Genomic DNA, 9069 nt, shown 5'->3' with positions numbered 1-9069 from the left:
AGGCGTCCCTGGCCGGGCAGCGGCAGGGCTGCCGTAGGTGGGGAGCGGAGCGGGGTTAATCGGCTTTGGGAGACTCAACCTTGGTGCAGACGCTGATGGGATTGGGCTGGGCTGGGGGCGAGGAGGGGACGCTGCCCGTGGACGGGGTAGAGACGCGTGGGGTTCGAGCGCAGCTTTTCCCCAGCGTGTGCCGAAAGCTGGGGGGGGGCGGGGAGCTTTAGGACACGGCCTCGAGTTCGGGGTTGCTTGTTGCAGGTGTATTGGGTTTAGGGCAGGGTTTCTAGAAGCGCCCGCCTTCTCCCGATACACTCCGGAATTGTCCCCAGCTCTCCGAGCACTTTACTCTCGTGGTGGGGCCGTAACTGCCTCGGCTCTTGGCAGGCGGGTGCTCCTCGGGTTACCCGGAAAAGTGTTTGCATCCCGCGTGATCTGTGCAGCCAAGCACGCTCCACGCGTTGGCATGTAATTTGACTTGTTTGCATCGATCCAGGTCCCGATAGGAGGCATCTTCCAGGGTTTGCTTTATCATTACCCTCTCTCTGGATAAATCAGAGCTATAAGCAGATCTACAGATGTGATAAGGCTCTCTTGGGGTTTTTTTTAAAGTGCGGTGGGGAGCTCAGTAGATTCACTGATGGAGGAATGCCGAATTTAAGGAGGGAAATATCCCTTAGTCAGTAGAAGTTACTACTTGTCATGAAAGAGATGTATTGGCGATTTGTGGCTGAAGATCTTGCATTTGTGCTCTTTTCTACCTATTCCAATGCCAAATGAAAGTTCTTGTTCCCAAATCTCTTTCAACGGGGGAAGAGATGCTTAAGGGGCAAAGTGGATTCTCTCATCTCGCTTGCTGGCTTGCTGAATTGGGATTACAATGTCTCATAACATCAAGCAGTGGGAAATGCTTACATTTTATATTATTGGAAACTGATTTATAGTTTTCATAAATTTTGCTGCGAAAAGGCTTTAACATCTCAGTCATTGCAGAGGTGGCCCATGAGAATTTGGAATGGGTATCTGTAAGCCTATAGGGTGAGATTGCTCAGGTGATTGTTGATCAGCTGGACTAATGTTTTTTGTGATATGGGAGATCACATCTTTTCATTTGGACTTGTAGAGTCTGACTTCTTGAATTCATGAGCTGTATACCAGCATCTTCATATGGCCAAATGTTGTAGGACGTATATCATGTACTTCACAATTTTTCATTCTCTGAAGTAGTTAGATTTTAGGTTAGACTGTTGAGGAGTCAATGTCATTGGTCCTGGAGCTAGGATGATCTCATTTTGTTGCAGTTCTTGCTAACATCTTTTCACCCATGATTGACGACCACTAGCCTTTTTGCAACATAAATTAAGTGCTGGCCTCTTGATTTAGGTCCAGTTTGGGACCTCACTTTTCTGTTTCTGGACAGCATAGAAGTTTTAGGTCTGGACTGGCCAAGCAGCTAGTTTAAGATTATTCTGTATGTGTGTTTATTAGAAATGACATTGTCATTCACATTATGTCATTGACATTTAGGTCAATCCCAAAACAATTCTTCAGCTAAAAATCTTTTTATGGTTAACTAAAGTGTCTATATTCATGAAGCTGAAATTTTAATGGCAATTAGGTATTATTTGTCCAATCATAAGCGTGTGTGCTGAGATGGATAAACTCCATGCCTAAGATTTTTCCTGTGCTTTTCCGATGCATGAGCTTCGATAGAATTGTGAGATAGGACAGCTAGCATAGGATACCTGCTGTGAAAGTTTTTTCAACACTTAATAGGTAATATAAGATTATGCTTAAAAACATTTCAGTAAACACTGTGAAGAAACACTTGGTATTTACTTTGGAGTTGTTTAGAACAGTGTGGTTACGGTCAGGCAGATCTTTTTCATTTTAACAAGAGTCATATACTCATGTTTAAGCATATATTTTTGCAAAACCAAAAAGGAATATAATTGCTGAGTAATACTTTTTTTTTTTTTTTTCCCTGGCAATTCTTCTCTGTGACAACCCACTGCTTGATAAACTGCCAGACGGCTTCCTAAAAATTCTTACAAGTTTTTCTTGCCTTTCCCCATGCCTTTTAGAAGAACTCTCAGGCTGTTCCTTCTCTTCTTGTGTTTAGTTAGTACCACACCAGTAACAAGCAATTTTTGTCAAGAGACAGTTTGTGCCTACACAAACCTAACATGCACATACACTTTATTTGTAACAGATCAGCGTGGAATTATATTGACGCTCTTTCACTGCAGTCCTGCATTTCACGACTTCCTTTTTTATATCCAAATTCAAGTTTCACTTCTGCTGACTCATATTTTATGCATCTTATCCTTGTTCAAGCTCCGAATACTACAAAGCTATATATTACATTTTACAGTACTAGCAAGTTGTGTGGATACAGTGAAGAGTGGTATCTAGTATTTTTAGTTTGTTAGCCATGGTGCCTTTGAGATGATCTTACACGAGCACATTTTGTCTACAAAGGGTTGGTTCTTTTGTATGCTTCACTAGTTCATTGATCTATGCTCAGTATAGATAATGTTTGGTTGTTTGGCCAAACAATATTGTTTTGGCTTCAATATCGTTCATCCCAGTGATGGCAGAGTTCTTCCTGTAGTACTGTCTCCTAGTGTTGTATCCCTTTGAGCTTCCTTGGACTTCTTTGCTCTACAGCAACACTCCCATGGTTCCTTGTGATGTAGTAAGTTGTAATTACAAGGCTGGAGTTTGTGTAAAAGCACTGGAAAATATCTTTGCCCTTGAGTGGTTTATCTACTGTTCTTGTTGCAAAATGGAAAAGTTAAACTATATGATAACTGTATGATTGTATGATTATTTTTTTAAATGTTTTTGCAGTAAAAGCAGAGCTTGGTCTTTTACCTTCATCCATGCATTAAACTGCAGTCAAAGTCTTACCTGACTGAATTATATGGGAGTTTTATGCATGGCTGAGAAATGTTGAAGTAACCCATGCTGACTGCAGTGAAGATGTGCCCAAGCTATACTCACCATAAAATAGTGATTGAATCTAGTACTTCTGACTTTTGCTTCTGTTGTCAATAATCTGGCAATCACTTGTCAGTAGTTGAAAGGTATCAAGTCTTATAGTAGCTGAAGCAAAGAGAAGACAGAAATTATCTTTGTAGCTTAAAAGCTACAAAGATGTCAGTCTCATACAGGAAGTTATAATGGTAGTAGCACTTGTTTTTCAGTGTTTCTTCTAGAAACTGGTTGATTGTGTTAGCACAACCTGAAAAAGTTTAATGAAATTTAAAAATGATGCTAATCTAGAAACTGTAGCATTAGACATTAAAATCTTTTCTTCATGTTTCAGGTATTTGTCTACATGTTCCCTTCTCTGTCTGCCAGTTTAGCATCTTATATACAGAGTCAGTGTCAGTGATCGGTTCAGCTCCCCAGCACTGACATCAAATACATAGTTTGTAGGTAGATGGCAATTGTATGATGTAACATTGTGTTCTGCATGAGGAGGCTGTGCATACCTTACAATCCAAATTTTTGTTTTGTTTTTGGAAGGAGTAAGACTTGAGTCATACTGAATGGCTGGCTATTGTCCTTTTCCTGATTGTCTCCTGTCTATGGGTACTGTCAGCAGTACCCTTTGGCCTGTTTCAGTCACATTTGACATGGGTGAAGAGGTCTCAGGTTCTTAAGTTCAAACAAGCATGGTGAGGGGAAACAAGGCAGCTCAGGGGAAACAGACCCTGGCAGTGCCCAGCTGAGGGAAGGTTGCAGTGCACTTAATTCAAACGTCAGAGCAGAGGCTTTATACAGACATTGTGTTGCAGGAAAATTTTATAACTAACTGTGAGATAGGTATACATGTATGGACTTCATTACGGCTTAAGGAATTATTTGTTTACAATAGGGTTTTCAAACCTGATTGTGAAATCTGCACTTAATGTAAACTGATGTTTGCCAGAGTTTGCTTTCAGACAGAAATAGCTATGGTGTACTCACTCCTGTTCCTTCTAATTGCAGTGCCTCCTCTGAAGCACAGATTATAATACTTAAGCATTAATAGATGATCAAGTTAACAGATTCCACAGGAAAGTGTACAGAAGACACATGCTGGAAGAAGTGAGAATTGAGTTACAGCAAGAAGGGAAAAGTTGTGGAAAAAACAGAGCTTCAAAGAGAGGACGTGATAGAAAATAAAGTAAACGAGGAGAGGACTAAAGTAACACAGACAAAATAACCGTGTTATGGTATTCCTTTATCCAGCTGCCTGACTTGCTTGTGTAGCAGGGTTGGCAAGAAGGAACATGTGCTGTGCCTCAGCCACTGCATTTCACTCTGGCATCGTGACCTGAATCTGTCTTGATCGGTGGACTGGGGTGTTCAGGCACATGTTTTGTTGCGGTGATTCTGTTGCAAGCACATTAAATTTTGGAGTATTTGTTAGACAGTTTGGGTAATTGCTTAAACCGCAGTAGGGAGGTTCACTGATCTACTGGAGTTCTTATCAGGAGAATATTTCATGATAAATATGACATAAGATTCCAACATGACTGTGGCATTTGTCATCATCATTTTTGTAGATGTAACATGCTGCAGTATGGTAATAAAGGATGAGTCTGTACATTTGCTCTTTAAAATACTGGGTTTGTGACGCTGCTTAGTATACTAATTAATTTAGACAAATTTGTTTTAAATTTACATCAAATATGAATTTGACTAAATTAACATAAAACAAATGTCAAATATGAGACACGAAGAAAAAAAATCCCTGAAGTTGTGTAGCTGTAAAGCAATATTTATACCAGCACAGTGAATTATTTGGTTGGCATATTACTTAGTTGGATAATTCCAATTATGTAAATGTTCCTTTTTCCTTGTACCTGTATGTATACATATATTCACCTTGCAAGTTCTGAGCATGAAGAAACAATGAAATACAAACTTGGCCTCTAGTCTGGCTGACAGAATTTTTAGCTGTGTCAGTGGGAAAAACTGTTTCTAGACAAAGCTTGGGTATTTAGAGTGGTCATTTACATAGTCTTTATGTTTACTTTTTAAAGTACTGAAGCAACTAATCTGCATTGAAACTTCTAGGAATGATTCTGTAAAAACGTGGTAAAAGGATGTCTGTCCATTAATTGATATTGTCTACTTTTCTCTTTCAAATTTGTTGAAGAGGTATATGAAAGCCCTGCATAAGGGGTAATTTTTGTTTTCCTAGCTGAGGAAGTTTGCTAAAGTTGGATGCTTTAAAAAATTACTTATTTCAAAAAAGGTCCATCTGATCTTTCAGTTGAGGGCAAAAAAAAAAACCCACCCTGGATCATTTTGTAGTGTAGAACCACAATGGTGTATTAACATAAGTAGATCAGAACTGGAAAACATTTTAACCATTTTTTCATAACTCAAATTCTTTTTATAATTCCATGAAAATTAGAAATTATAAAAGCAACATACTTGTTCTTATGAAAGAGGAATTATGTGGGTTAAAAAACCATGTGAAACACACCACAGTGTGCAGTTTATCAACTCAATCAAGCGATTGAGCAAACGTGTTCTTTTTTCTTCCCCACACATTTTTGGTGATTAGGTAAGTCTAATTTTTCTAAAAGGTTAATATAATGCAAATAAATGAACAACGAATCCCACTCAGCATATTTCACTTCTGCTTCCTGGGCTAGAAGCAATATGAACAATGCATTCCCATTTTGTTTGCAGTAGAAACAACAGACAAAAACTGATTCAATATAGCTATTCTGTTTGCTCTTAATCCTGATTCATATAAATACATGGAAAAGTATGAATTCATCTATTCTGATAAAACGTAACTGGAAGAGTAGAATGATGTATTTCTTCTTTAACAAAAATTCCATCAGTCCATGCATTAATGAATGTAGACAATGACATTGTGTATACCTTCACTAGTGGCACAGACAAGGAAGAATCATCTAATGCACTGGAAAAAATATAGCACTAGTAAATAAGTGCTTCTATACTGAGCTTTATTTTTATGAAATTAAGTTTACACTTTTAATGTTTTATTCTTGTTCAGGAAAACATTGCTATTCCTGGTTACTGAGTTTCCCTTTTACTTGTAATACCCTTCTGTGACTGGGAAGAACAGAAGTTCAGTTTTGTGGGTGTTGGTGGTGGTGCTGTCCACTTACCTATAGCTAAGGTCATGTTTAAAAAACTGGGCTTACATAGACCTATGCAACACAGTTTAGATATGTGAGTCACCTTTTATCTTTATCATTCTTGTTTCTTGAGAGAGGTGGAGAGCATTGTAGCATCTAGCACAGTGTACGTGTGAAGGGAGAAACAGATCTTCAGGATTTTGACAGCAAATGAGAGTTTTGAGATAAATTTCTTTTAAAGGGGACATTTTGGGGTTTACTCAGGAAATTTACAAGTCAAGCTAGAGGATAAAGCTGTTACAGCAAAATACTGAAAAGGTGACCCACCAAGTTATCAACTGATTCTAGAAAGGATAGATCAAAGCCCCTTTCCCACCCCAGTAAGACTAACACCAGTGTAATCTTCAAGGCACATTAGGCTGGTTATGAATCAAGTCTTCGTAAGACAAATGCTGCCTAATAGGTTGGATGATAACAACAAGGTAAAACACTGTAAAACTGAAATTGTTTGCCTGCTTGCTGACATTTTTTTTAGATAGTATTTTTAATATGGGGTGGCATGTATTTTTTTTTTTCTTTAGACAAAGTGCCAGGTTCATTTTTGTTAGTGTTTTAGTTCAGGTAAGGTGTGTGCAGTTCTGAAGTGATTCTCCCCGGCATCCCAATTTACCATACTTTGGTTTGCATCTTGAAATTATAGAGAGTGCACAAACTAGCTACCTTTTGGAGGAAACTAAATCAAGCAATATAGTTCAGCTGCAGCTGGGTGTTCAGTCACAAAGCCAGCCTAGAACTAATCTAGCAAAAACCCTCCAAAACCCAGAGTGTGTATGTCAGATCACAAGCAGCTGATTTGCTTGACAGATTGGCTCCAGTTAGGTAATCCATATGTTAGCTGTCAGGGTGTCTCCGGAGTACTAGTTCAACATGTAGCACCACAATAGCATGACCTCTGAGGCAGCGAGAAAAGGCAATAATAAAAGTGGAAACGGCTTTTAACAATATTATTGCCTTAGCAAGTGAAAAACTAAGTAAACAAAAAAACCCATCAGGTGTTTGCACTTTATATTTTTTCCCTTTTCCATTGAAATGTACAATATCAGGGCTTTTTTAGTTTGTTTTAGAACTTTGGGAGAATGTGTATCTGTAAAACTTGTAAATCAGGAAAATTCTACTGTACTTAGTTAAAAGATACTACACTTTCCTCTCCTGCTGTGTTTTCTGGGCTTTTATTCCACTAAACTGAAATAAAAGTAATTTGCTTTATGTTAAATGTGTTAATTTATAGAAACCTCAAGCTCTTTTGAAAATAAAAGTTGATTAAGGGTCTTCCATGGTAAACATGGATTCTAATCCCTTCATTAAGAACTTGGTATCTAAGGAGATCTTTGAAAAATCCAGCAGCGTAGCCTTTTTCTTTAACTTGGGGGGGAGATAAGCAATAAATGTTCAGATTATTTGAACATATTTAAACTAAGGTTACGTATGATTTATCATGTTTGAAGTTAAACACGGTATGAAGTGTACAGCAGTTCAGCTTTACACCTAACTTTCATTATGTATGAGGGCTCTTTTGTTATCAGTGATACTTTAACATTGTTTCCAGGATCGTTTTTATTAACAAATAAAAGTTAAGCAAATCTTGATTTCATATTGTGGTCTTGTGTAAACACCTAGTTGCTTGTCTGGGCTGTATTGGATGGAAGCTAATACAGAAAGCATGCAGATAGGAATATAAAGCTGATGGGAAAAGAATGTAGATAGAAACATACAAGGCCGAAGGAAAAGTCAGTGAAAAAGAATGCAGATGGGAAAGTACAGGGCCGCAGACAAAGTTAGCAACAAACAGCAAAAGAATGAACACCTGTGGTCAGCAAAAGGAGGAGTAGCTGTGGTCAGCAGAAGTGTACCAGTTTGTGCAGAACAAAGATGCAGATAAAAGAAGTTTTGTCAAGTTTTGGGCTTTATTTACGCAAATGTAATTAAACATTGTAAATGCTTGTAGGAAGCACCTGACCAACACATGCAGCGTATTAGAGAACATATTAGAAGCACATGTGTACGGAACTAATTTAACCAGAATCAGAGAATGAACAAACGATCTGATCATCATATTGGTGTTGTGCCGTTCCTGTTCCCACATGAGAAGATAAAAACCCCGGCAGTTGCTGAACTTTGTAAAGCTGTATTATGAACTGTGACAAACATGTGTTCTGTATGCTTGTATAGTTATCTTTGTGCTGGAAGTGGGGTAATGTCAGGCAGTGTTCGGTGATTTATGGGTTTTATACTAATATGATGCAGAAACTGGTAAATGCCAGTATTATTGCAGTATTAGCTTTTTTGGACTTCTATTGTGCCTCTGTTCCTTCCCACTTCTGGGTAATGACCTCGTATGCTTCTGCTCAGAAGGGTGGGGAAAACTGCAGGTGGGTGTACTAGCCAAAGTTGATGACGTTCCTTTCTGTCCCCTGCACAATGTCAAAACCAAGTTAATGTGTGGGGACTGAGCACCTATTACATGGGTTGTTCAGTAAGCCCCCCAAAAAACAGAGATTCATTTTGGGATCCTCCCACATCACAGTTAAGTGGCAGAGGAAGAAATTCCATACTTCGCAGCATACAGCACAGGCTCAAATCTCCCAAGTCTAGATCCCAAGCCCAATAAGTCTATCTTGGCTGATGGAATGAGATAAACTCCACCTAGGCATTAAACCTCTGCTGTCCTCTTGTCCAAAAGATGATATGGTACCATAATAGTTGGTGCCGCAGTGCTTCACCTCTGCGTCTCTATTTGCATAATGGGAGGGTCAGCTAGGACTGATAATGTGTATTGTAATAATGAATGAAGAATGTTTTGCAGTGAGGAATAGGTTTTAAAATATCTGTTTTTTCGGACAGATGTGAACATGCATTTTAGCATACTCTTTCAAGCCCCTGCTGCATACTGTGTTTTCTC

This window comes from Athene cunicularia, assembly GCF_003259725.1.
Source record: "Athene cunicularia isolate RWA chromosome 1 unlocalized genomic scaffold, athCun1 chr1_part1, whole genome shotgun sequence".
NCBI classification, from domain to species: domain Eukaryota; kingdom Metazoa; phylum Chordata; class Aves; order Strigiformes; family Strigidae; genus Athene; species Athene cunicularia.
The sequence above is the reverse complement of the archived record's forward strand: the minus strand, read 5'-3'. Positions refer to the sequence as shown.